Genomic DNA, 10,529 nt, shown 5'->3' on the forward strand with positions numbered 1-10,529 from the left:
CTGCCTCGGTGTCTTTTTCACGTCAATCCGTCCGACTTGGTGGCTGTTTCTATCTTTATTTCCCCATCTCTGTGGGCTCCTTTGGTAGCCATCTGCATTTTTCATTTTGATGGACTCCACTCACTCCTCTGTTTTTTTTCTCCCTACTATCCATCATTGTCACAGTCTTTGAGCATCTACGTCAGGCTTCATTCCATTTACCGAGAAGAATAGATTCATGCATCTTTGATTGTAAAATATTACGGAGGTGTCACGACAACTGAGCCTCCCCGGACCTCATGCAATATTCAGAGGCGACGATATAAGATTACTGCTAATGAAAAAAAAAAAACAGCATGCGATACAAACAGCTCTTTAATAACAACCTGCGCCCTGTTCGGCTTCAGAAGAGCAGTCAGCTGGCGGTAACTAGAGGCCACACGGAGAGCATGCACATCAACACCGCACCCTTGGCCTTATCTGTGTAAAAAAACACTGCAGGCAGCAGTCACACTCGGTGGATACTTCATTAGGTACAACCTGCACAATTTTATTAGGTGCAATATAGGGAGCTGTATGAAAACATGCCTAAAGGAAGATTATAACACTATTTTGATGGGTGTACATTAGACTAGATATAGCAAAAGTACGGCACTCCCGTATACAAGTATACGTACAAGTGTATAAAAACCACATTACATGTAGCATGTTTTTGTTTTAGGAGCTAGCTAGCATGATAGCTCACTTTTATTGCTTTACTACACAATACTGACTTAAAAAAAAAATACTACACTTGACAAATGCTCCATATATTAGAAAAAAACTAAAACTAATACTAAAACAAGGGTACCCCGGCTGCAGGCGGAAGGCAATAAACGGACAATTTGAGTAAAATACCCAGCTCTGCGTAAACATTTGCGCATTTCTTGTTAAGAAACACTACTTTTACTCCATTACATTCAGGTACATTCTCACTACTTGTATTTTTATCTAAATTATTATAATTGCTCCATCTATTTACCTTAGTTCGTCAGAGACTGCGCTTTTCACTTGTATAACTTGTATAACGCTTTTCCAACTACAAGGAACTCGAGCTGCGCATATTCAAAAGGAACCAGGAGAAAAAAGCCATTCGCAATGGATGCACAGCACTGAAGGCAAAGACGTAAATTGGAAGAACTCATGGTTTTTAAATGAGACCGATGTCAGCATTTCTCATGAATGTAGGTGAATCCACATGTCGAAGTTCTTCATAATCAAATTATGTCCTATTATATTTAATGAACAATCTCTGCCTGGTGAGCCTATCGTGATACCCCATGGGTCGGTTTAGGCCCGCTTAATGTGGCTGGATTTGTAGTTTTGAACAGAATACTTCGTCTTACACACGTAATATTGTGGAGGACTATTTTGACATGTACTTGAGTCATAGTTAAAAGTTGCTTGAGTGCAGTTTGTGGCTACGCGGTATGTAACACAAAATACGGATATGTTTCAAATGTAGAATAAAAACGCTCAAGTAAAACTTTACTTCACGCCACCGCAATTTACAGTGTATGTCATATACAGTAGGTTGTCGTTTGTCATCAGTGCTGTTATTTCCTGCACTGGATAACTGAGTAAAAATACTCAAAATGACAAGCCAAACCATTGAAGGGTGACAGTTAACCTACAAAAACAGTCTCAATAATATTAACCTCCTTTAGAAACATATGTACACAATTGTTTTAGCTGTTTTATTACACTACTCTCATTTATCCTTTCAAATTACACCTTAAATGTCTCTAATTAAAACATTACAACAGAGTCCCCCCAATAAACCTCCCCTCCTATGGTTGCCACTTGGGAGAGTCCAAACAGGGCGATAACGTGCACCTGGACTGCACTCACATGGACTCGCCTTCAAGCAAGTGCTCCACTCACCTCAGAGAAAGGAGAAGCTCGTGAGAAACAAACCAAGAACTAACTAAATGAGGAGCCAATCTCGAGCAGCTAACACAAAGACTAATTGGGAAAGAAATGTCATGTATTAATTCAAGTGGGGACTTCAAAGGAAACAAGGCAGAAACAGTATTTACGTACACTTGATCAGTGAGGGAGGGTGGACTCCCTCACAGTCAGCATCAGCATATTTTCTAACGGGGTAACCCCCCCCCCCCGGACCCCTCCCTTGAGTTAAAAAAAAAAAAAAAAGGAGGGAGGGTGGGAATTCAATGCAGGGGGGAGTGATGCAAAGAGACAGGAAAGCGCTAGAGTGGGCAAAAAAAATTGGGGAAGGGTTGGGGGGGGTGAAAGCCGCAAAAAGCTGGGGTCCTCCTGAAAGGAATTTCCCCTCTATGATGTGTTTCCCCCTCATTTTTTCAACCAATCTTTCCAGGTTTTTTTTTTTTTTTTTTTTCAATAATTACACATCCACGTAATGACCTCTAAGCGTGCACCTGCAGAGCGATCCCCAAAAGCTTACACTTGAGGAAGGAAAAAGGAAAAATGTTTGAGGGGTAGGCGCGGGGGTGAAAAACGGGGGTGGGGTAGCCTTGCAGAGGCAGATGCAAATGCAACATAATGCAGTGGTAGCCGACTGAGGCATTGCAGATGTGACAAGGCAAAAGCTTCTGCGAGAAACCCCACCACCACCACCACCGACACCACCCCCACCCCCACCCCTCCCCGAGCATGACGGAAGAGGTTTGCAATGCGCCGCTAACCTTGATGGACATCCTGTAAAGCGCCGATTGCACATCAGCCGGGATGATGTGTCATGTGATTGAAACAACAACAATAACTGTGAGGGCGGGAAGGCCGTAGATCTTCATAAAAAAATAAAATTGGTTTGAATCAAATCTACTCTTCCCTCACACGTCCATCCATCACAAACACGCACAACAGAACAGAGCAAAAGACCCGGGCCTCCAATTTCACGCAGACTTCAATGTGGTATGTCTTGTTCGGTAGCCCACAAGAGTAATCTTGTTTCATCCTTTAAAGTTAATGCCCCCTTCTTCCACATTTAATAATTCAAAAAAGCCAAACTTAAAGTCGTCTTTGCACTCAAAGGGCCTGCCAGGAACAATACAATTAAACACAGACTGTTTTGGCACTCTGGTTTATGCTTCTTTATCTTTTATTTATTACATATTACAAGTACAATAGTTCATAAGTTAAACATTTAAATTTGGTGCATATTATACAAATATGATGGCTTGGTTCACCAATTGCCCAGCGCGCCACTTACAGACACCCCCATTTAAAACAAAAAACAAATCTACTCTATGAATTGTTCTTACCCAAGTCGACCCAAAAAATGTTCTTTCCGATAATATATTCTATTCCAACAACCAATCACAGTTCAGCTTCAGAAAACAGGTGAGCCGTGTTACCTGTGCAACGGCAAGTGACAAAATGGCCGACCCCTGAAAAACAGATGGATTTGACTACTTAACTCATATTCCACAAACGCAATATTAATCAGAACGCCATGTTTTGACTAGTGGGGCGGCATAAAAAATATTATTGTAAAGAAATTTTGGGGGTTGACTTCCACTTTAAGTATGAATGGGACCCAACCACAAAATGCAAAAACCATACAGCCTTGTCATCAAATCCGGTCCGTTGTTTGTTTTTTTCACCAGTTCAACCTTGGTGGCGATCTGTGCCCTGAGGACGTTTATCGTGTTTGTCATAACCGGACTCTCCTTTCCTTCCTCCTTGTCGGTGTCCCTGAATTCACGTTGTATTTGAATGTCAAGAATGGCTGAGGCAACGAGCCGACTCTGACTTTTTGTGTCCTGCTGTGGCAGGCCTCATTTTTGTGCTGCGCGGGGGCGGGTATAAAATAAATAAATAAATAAAATAAAGGCTGTCAAGGGGTGGTGGGAGAGACAAATGCGGGGGGCTGAGTCTGTGAAATTATATAATACTCAATGTGAAAGGTACTGACAGGAAGGACAGGGCATTTGTTCCCAGGAAGGGCCAAGCGTCAGCGGCCGCTAATTCACAGCTGCGGTGACTGACGGGAGGTACAACTGTCAGCAGGTGCAGAAAAAAAAAAAAAAAAAAGAGGTTTAGCATTTCCATACTGTCTGCATGAGGTATTTCGACATGCTGCATGTGGCTATCCCGGGGCTAAAAGGAGACTTCACCTTTTTTGCTGGTGTTGCCTGTTTTCTGAGTTTGGTCATGTGACATTCGCAGGCCGAGCGTCATCATAAAGAGATTGACGCTGCGCCTTTTTTTTTTCAAAACTTCTCGGATAAATGCTAATGATATCCTGATAGGCAGCATGAATCAACTAATGATGCTGCTTGACTCATCCAGCATACATTTAGACACATTGGTATTCGAGCTATGGTCTACAGGTCGAATATTTAATCTCCCCAAGGTCACCATGTCTGAGGAAAATGTGCTCAAATTGCTTCGGGATGAGACGTGGTTGTCCTAGACTTGTGTCATTCAAGAATTACAGAGGTCACCGTGCTCATGGGAGGAATTTTTTGCAGCCTTGCCCTGATCTGCTTTGCCACAGTGCATTGACCTCATAGCTTGTTGTTGTTCTATTTTTTTTTTTTTTTTTTTACTGTGAGAAAGAAAATGGATGGATGGCCTTATTTAGACAGATATTTGCCTCGCCAAATTGTGTCCAGCTAACTGAACGCAAGTGGACTTCAATCAAGTTGTACAAGCATCACAAGGATGATCAAAAGAAATGGAAAATGAACATTTCACAGCAAATGGTCTGAACAATTGTGTACTGCTGTTTTATTTTATGTGTAGTATCTCAGGTTTTTTTCTTTTTTTTGGGGGGGGTAGCTTTTTATAGAGCAAGAAACCATATTTGGTCACTTAACCTTCAAGGAGAAAATAACTTTCTATTCTCCTAGTCAATTTTAGCACATTTAAAGTTAAAATAGTTAAAGTTAAAGTCAACCCATACATATTTTTTCAAGAATATGTTCTATGCAGGCCCACTAGTTGAAACAAAGCATTCTGATAAATATTGCGTTTGTGGAATAAGAGTTAATCCACACATTTTTAGTCAACTCTGGGGGCGGCCATTTTGTCACTTCTGTCGACTGAAAATGACATCACAGTTGCTCAGGGCTCAGGTAACAGCTCACCTGTTTTCTGAAGCTGAGCCATGATTAGTTGTTGCCTGAGCCGTGAGCAGTTGTGATGTCATTTTCAGTTGACAGAAGTGACAAAATGGCCGCCCCCTGAGCTGGCTAAAAACGGGTGAATTTTGCTGCTTAACTCATATCGCATCCATTCATCCATCCACAAATGCAATATTAATCAGAATGCTGTGTTTCAACTAGTGGGCCTGCATAGAACATATTTTTGAAAAAAAAAAAAATGTTTGGGTTGACTTCTGCTTCAAATAAAATACACATACTAAAGTATTTTTTCACACCTGTTCTCACTGTCTCAGACAGTTCTCCAAATATCAGGGGGAAAACGTGCTTAGTACAAGCTTTGTTTTTGCCACACCAAGTGTTGAACTGAAATCTAAATCAAAAGAGAACTCAACATCCGTACGACGTATTATGAGAATACGACCGTGAATATTTTTGATAGTCTTTGTAACAGGTACAACGAGCATGAGACAAGGTAAGACAACAGCACCGAGCCTCTCCGCCGTATGCGCCCACACATGGGCCTCGTCACCAGGTGGGCGGCTGGCAGCACGCACTCATTGGCCAGTTGAGGCCGCCTGTCTACTGGGAACAGCGAGAGGACGTGGTCCCTCCAATCGAAAGAGCATGACGACTTCCATCTTCTCATCCTGTGCCCTCAAACCAATCCTTGCTTCCGTTATGAGCGGAGGCTGAATCACACCAGAGCATCACTTGAACATAAATAGCCAGCATCCCCGCCGTGAACTAAGTTATCTGAGGTATGAAAGGGACAGGTGGGATTTTTGAGAAAAGTTTGTCTGACCTCAGGTCACTCTTACGTCATTCAAAAGCACGAAAAACAGTGTTTGTATTGTAGCTTATATGGCTGGAGAATGACTGATTCACCGGATGTTTTTCCTTCAAAACGCTATTGTGAAAACAAAGGACGCTTGGTCTCAATTTTATGTTAGGTTCTGAATTGAATGAGGAAAGAGTTACTTTCCACCCATTCAATACTCACGGAATTCAGTCACGGTGAAACTCCGCTTACATTGGGGTCAAGTGGGACAGTGACCCACCGGATCCAGCAGATGGCGCCGCAGTGAAAAAAGGTTGCTGTGTGCGTGTATCTTTAAATTTTTATTTAATTAATGGGGCACTTTGTTGCTGAAATGACATTACTCTAAAATGACACTTTTTCCTCATATAACTCCCAACTTTATACTCGTAAAAATACGACTTGCAAGAGTCTGCATTTGAGAGTGTCTTGGGCTATTCCTTAAACACACAGACACACACAAAAAAGCAACAGACAAAGGCCTCCAAACATACTGGAGTGCTTGAGGCGTACTGGGTGGTAATGGAGCTGCTGCATATACAGTTACGCCAGTCCAGTCTTAACAGAGGGTCAGCGGACAAGCACACACAAATGCCCACAGTTTGTTCATCTAAAAATAACCTTTTATGCTAGATTCCTCTGGGATAGAGAGTTAAATTATAAGTACACAGCGGACACGTCTCTCCAGCCCGTCCTGATCGCTCAACGCACAGCGCCACTGTTCGCTTGGTGCCGTCTAAGCTAAGCACCTCACATTAAGTGTGTTTTGTATTTGCACGTGCGCTTCCTCCACGGTTGCCAGGGCGACCTCTGGGGGGGGACTCGGAAGATGAAAACCCGAGATGAGGCCAGCGGCCCACTGAAATTTGCCACCTCTGTGGCATCTTCGGTTTCCATCGGCGCACCTGAACTTAGCCTGGCCAGAAAAAAAGGGGCCAATCCCAATTGCGGCTGGTGATTGACAGTCAGCGGATGATCGATGGGCCAGATCACGGCAGCAGGCGGTGACCCGCTGAAGCCACAAAGGCAATATTTGAGGATGCTGAATGGGTTGCTAATGAGACACTGGATCCTAAATGATAACATGGTGTTTATGAGAGGTCACCTGAGATGGCTGATGAATAATAGACAGACTACCGCCTGGTAAGGTTGGTGGTTCGAGCTCGGCTGCTATCACTGACATTTAGAGGCTAAAGCTAAGCCTTGATAGGACCAACAGGTGAGAGGCAAACAAAGGTCATCAGATTTATTGGCCAAGGAGCGCTGCCATGTTAGATTAACTCGCTAAATGTTTGATCAGCCTGTTTTCGATGGTTAAATTATGCATAATTGGAAACATTGTCAGGGAAAGCCAGGATTGAAAGAAAGTCAAACTTATAGCTAATACTGTGGTACGTTTAAAGTATCAAATGTAGGATGCTGGTAGTCTGCTAATTTTTCCCCCCATAAGTAGCTCTTGAATTTTTCAAATTATATATATATATATATATATATATCGTCACTGTCCTGTGAAAAACACATGACCATTTTTTCATTTGTCTTATTTTTACCTGAATGGTGTTTCCGCGTTACAGACATCGCATTGTGGTGCAAATTTTTTTAAATTCCAAAATTGGACGATATAACATATTATATATAGCGTACTTTAATACACAAAATTCTATTTAAAAAATCCACACAAACATACATGTATACATACAGTACATACTACATATATCAAGATATGAGTTTAATTTGTTCTGTAACCACGTTTGTAACGCAGAACACTAGATCTCAAATCATCTTTTCCCATTGAAAGGAATGGAAATGCCATTAATCCGTTCCAGCCTTCTCCCCAAATCCAACACAATTGTTGTAATGTGTATTTTAAAGATAACAAAAACCAAACTAAATAGTATACACACAGAAATGATGCTTACAAAAAAATTGATGAACTGAACACTGCAATCGAATGGCTATTATGCTGCTTTTTTTCTGGTGTTCCATAATTGGTGCCAACTGAGGACAGTAAAACACAGAAAAAAGGATGTAGTGTTCAGTTGTGACTAGTGATGGGAAAATTAAGATTCAAGATGTTTCATGAACCAGTTATTGCTTTCAAAAAGTGCTCAAGAAATGCCAATCAGTGTGCTTTCAGCCCTATGTTGAACAGAGAGCGCCAGCTTCAAGCTTCATTTTCCCATCATTAGTTGTGACGTCTAAAGCACCGCAACATAGATGTGATTTAGCGTTAGCATTAAGCTAAGTCATTTGTATCTCCACTGTACATAGTTGGCCAAAAATAAATGATGTATTCCTGGAAATTCTGAGAAGGCTGCGAGTAAATGTTGACTGTTAGAACACCGACATTAGATTTTTTGAAATAGTTCAATCGAGAAGAAATGTGACCAGTAAATTGAATAACCTCTTGTCCCCTCTAGACGCGATGGCCCAATCCTACATTCTGTCATCCCGTCACTTTGTGCAGATTATAATAATCTGGGGCTGTCACCTCACTGCACATTCACACGCACACACCTATTAGTGTCTGATTCAGTGAACCTGCTCATCCATTTGCTGTGCAAAGAAACCGGACACCTAAAGGAAAACATGCAAATTCTATGCAAGCGAGCTCCATGCATCAATGGCCCCCGTGAGCCTTGAAGTAAGGCAAGCCTGTACTGACTGCAGGTATTTACCAGCTACAATCTTCTGGTGGCATTTATCCGTGAAACATTAATGAGAGCTGATGTACTCTTAATAACCCCAACGGAAAATCCAGCACTCAACCTTTAACGGAAGTGTGCACTCCTATTATGATCAAGCCATAACAAAGCAGAGTTACATCAGACTGCACACTTGTAATCGCCACACAAGGGCAGTCAATTTGTTGCCATAAAAAGCCTTTTGGAATTATTTGGACTTGAAAATGATTGGATGATGTTGCATTCCATTAGTGCCACCTTTCTCTCAGTACATATTCATGTGTTTCCTCCCTCACTTTTTTTTTTTTTTTCACTCTGACCCATTAGAGGATGCATCCATTTCACAATAAAAGCCCATTTCGCCAGCCCCCACGACTCCCCCCCCCCTCCACCACCGCCCCGCATTAGTTCACTGACAGATAAAGGGAACAGAATGTGGCCTGATAAAGAGGTGCAAGGCGCATCAAGCCCATTCATTTGTGCTTTAAACATGCATGTGGATGGATGGGTCAGGTACTGTACTAGGAGACTGTGGTTTTGCTCTGAGGGCTCACTCTTGTCTTTATGTATGTTCCACTGCGCAGTTTGCAGGGTTTAACACGCACCCCTGGGCATGAGTGAGGCTCAATGAAGCCAGCACATAAAGACAGCCTGCTCCTCTGCTTGCCCTCCTTCTTACGGTTACATAAGAGCGCTGTGGAAGCCCGGGGTGAAAGTAGGCCTATTAAAGCCATAGGGGTGATAGGTGTGTGTATGTGTAAACATGGAGATATGTGTGTTATGCTATGGGGGTGGTGGTGGGGGGGGGGGGAGTGACGGAGGGACCTTGTCAGAGAAAGAAAAAAAAAACATAGCCCCAAGTGGAAGGCTGGGCTAAGGCAAATGGCGCGTCTGCTGGACAGGAAATACGAATTATTTATTCGTAAACAGAGAGAGCTGCGGGCTTTATTTTTCATGTGCGAGCACATTTTTCAATATAAAGCTGAGATAATGACACATGCATGCCAGATAAATCACATCAACACATTTGGATATCGAAACAACAACCGGCATTAAAGTGCCGTCGCTGTGACACCCCTGTTGACGAAAGGTGCAATGAAACATTGATTGGCCTCAGCGGGGCAACTACCCCCCCCCCCCCTACTCCCCTGTCCCAGTATGGAGCGAAACAACACGAGGCTTTTACCAAAGACGAGAGGACCTCATGAATATTCATGTCGCCACCTCTGCAAGAGACGGGCGCAGAATTCGCTGAGATCAGCGCCGAGAAATTCCCATTGTGCAAAAACACACGAGTACACTTGCGGTACACTTCATGTATGCCGTTGCTCTCTCAACCCTCTTTCTCACTTTTACTCATCTTCCTATGACATCCCTTCCGCCCACGCACACCCAAATGTTGAAACACACACACACAGATCTCCAAACCACCTACACACTTTCTCACGTTTTCATGTGGTCTGGCCAATGAATGCTTGTGATTCTTCCCTTCAATAATCTGATCTCCAGAACCAGAATTGGTGCACCCCCGGACAGGTGGCTCTTTTTTCTTTTTTTTTTTTTTACATTAATAGGCCATAAACCCCGTGATGATAACGACCTCTACACAACCTCATAAAAAAAAAAAAAAAAAAAAAGAAAAAAAATCATGTGGAAAGGCTCAGCAGCATTTTGACAAGTTGACACAGTGTTCCCTCTCGTATTCATGAGTCAGTGCTTCTCACCACGTCCTCGGATGGCTCGGAACCACGTGCTCAGCACCTGCACTTTCAGCTCTCCCGCGCCCGGTTGCCACAGTAACTTTTGAGTCGACGGCGACAGGCTCTTGATCGTAAACGGGAGCGACAGACGATCTGATGCTAGCTTGAGAGAGCGTCGGCGAGGCCAGGCCAACGGGGGGCCGGGACGCCGACAATC

This window comes from Filicampus tigris, chromosome 20 (assembly GCF_054856515.1).
Source record: "Filicampus tigris isolate MCC_2025a chromosome 20, RoL_Ftig_1.0, whole genome shotgun sequence".
In the NCBI taxonomy this organism is placed as follows: domain Eukaryota; kingdom Metazoa; phylum Chordata; class Actinopteri; order Syngnathiformes; family Syngnathidae; genus Filicampus; species Filicampus tigris.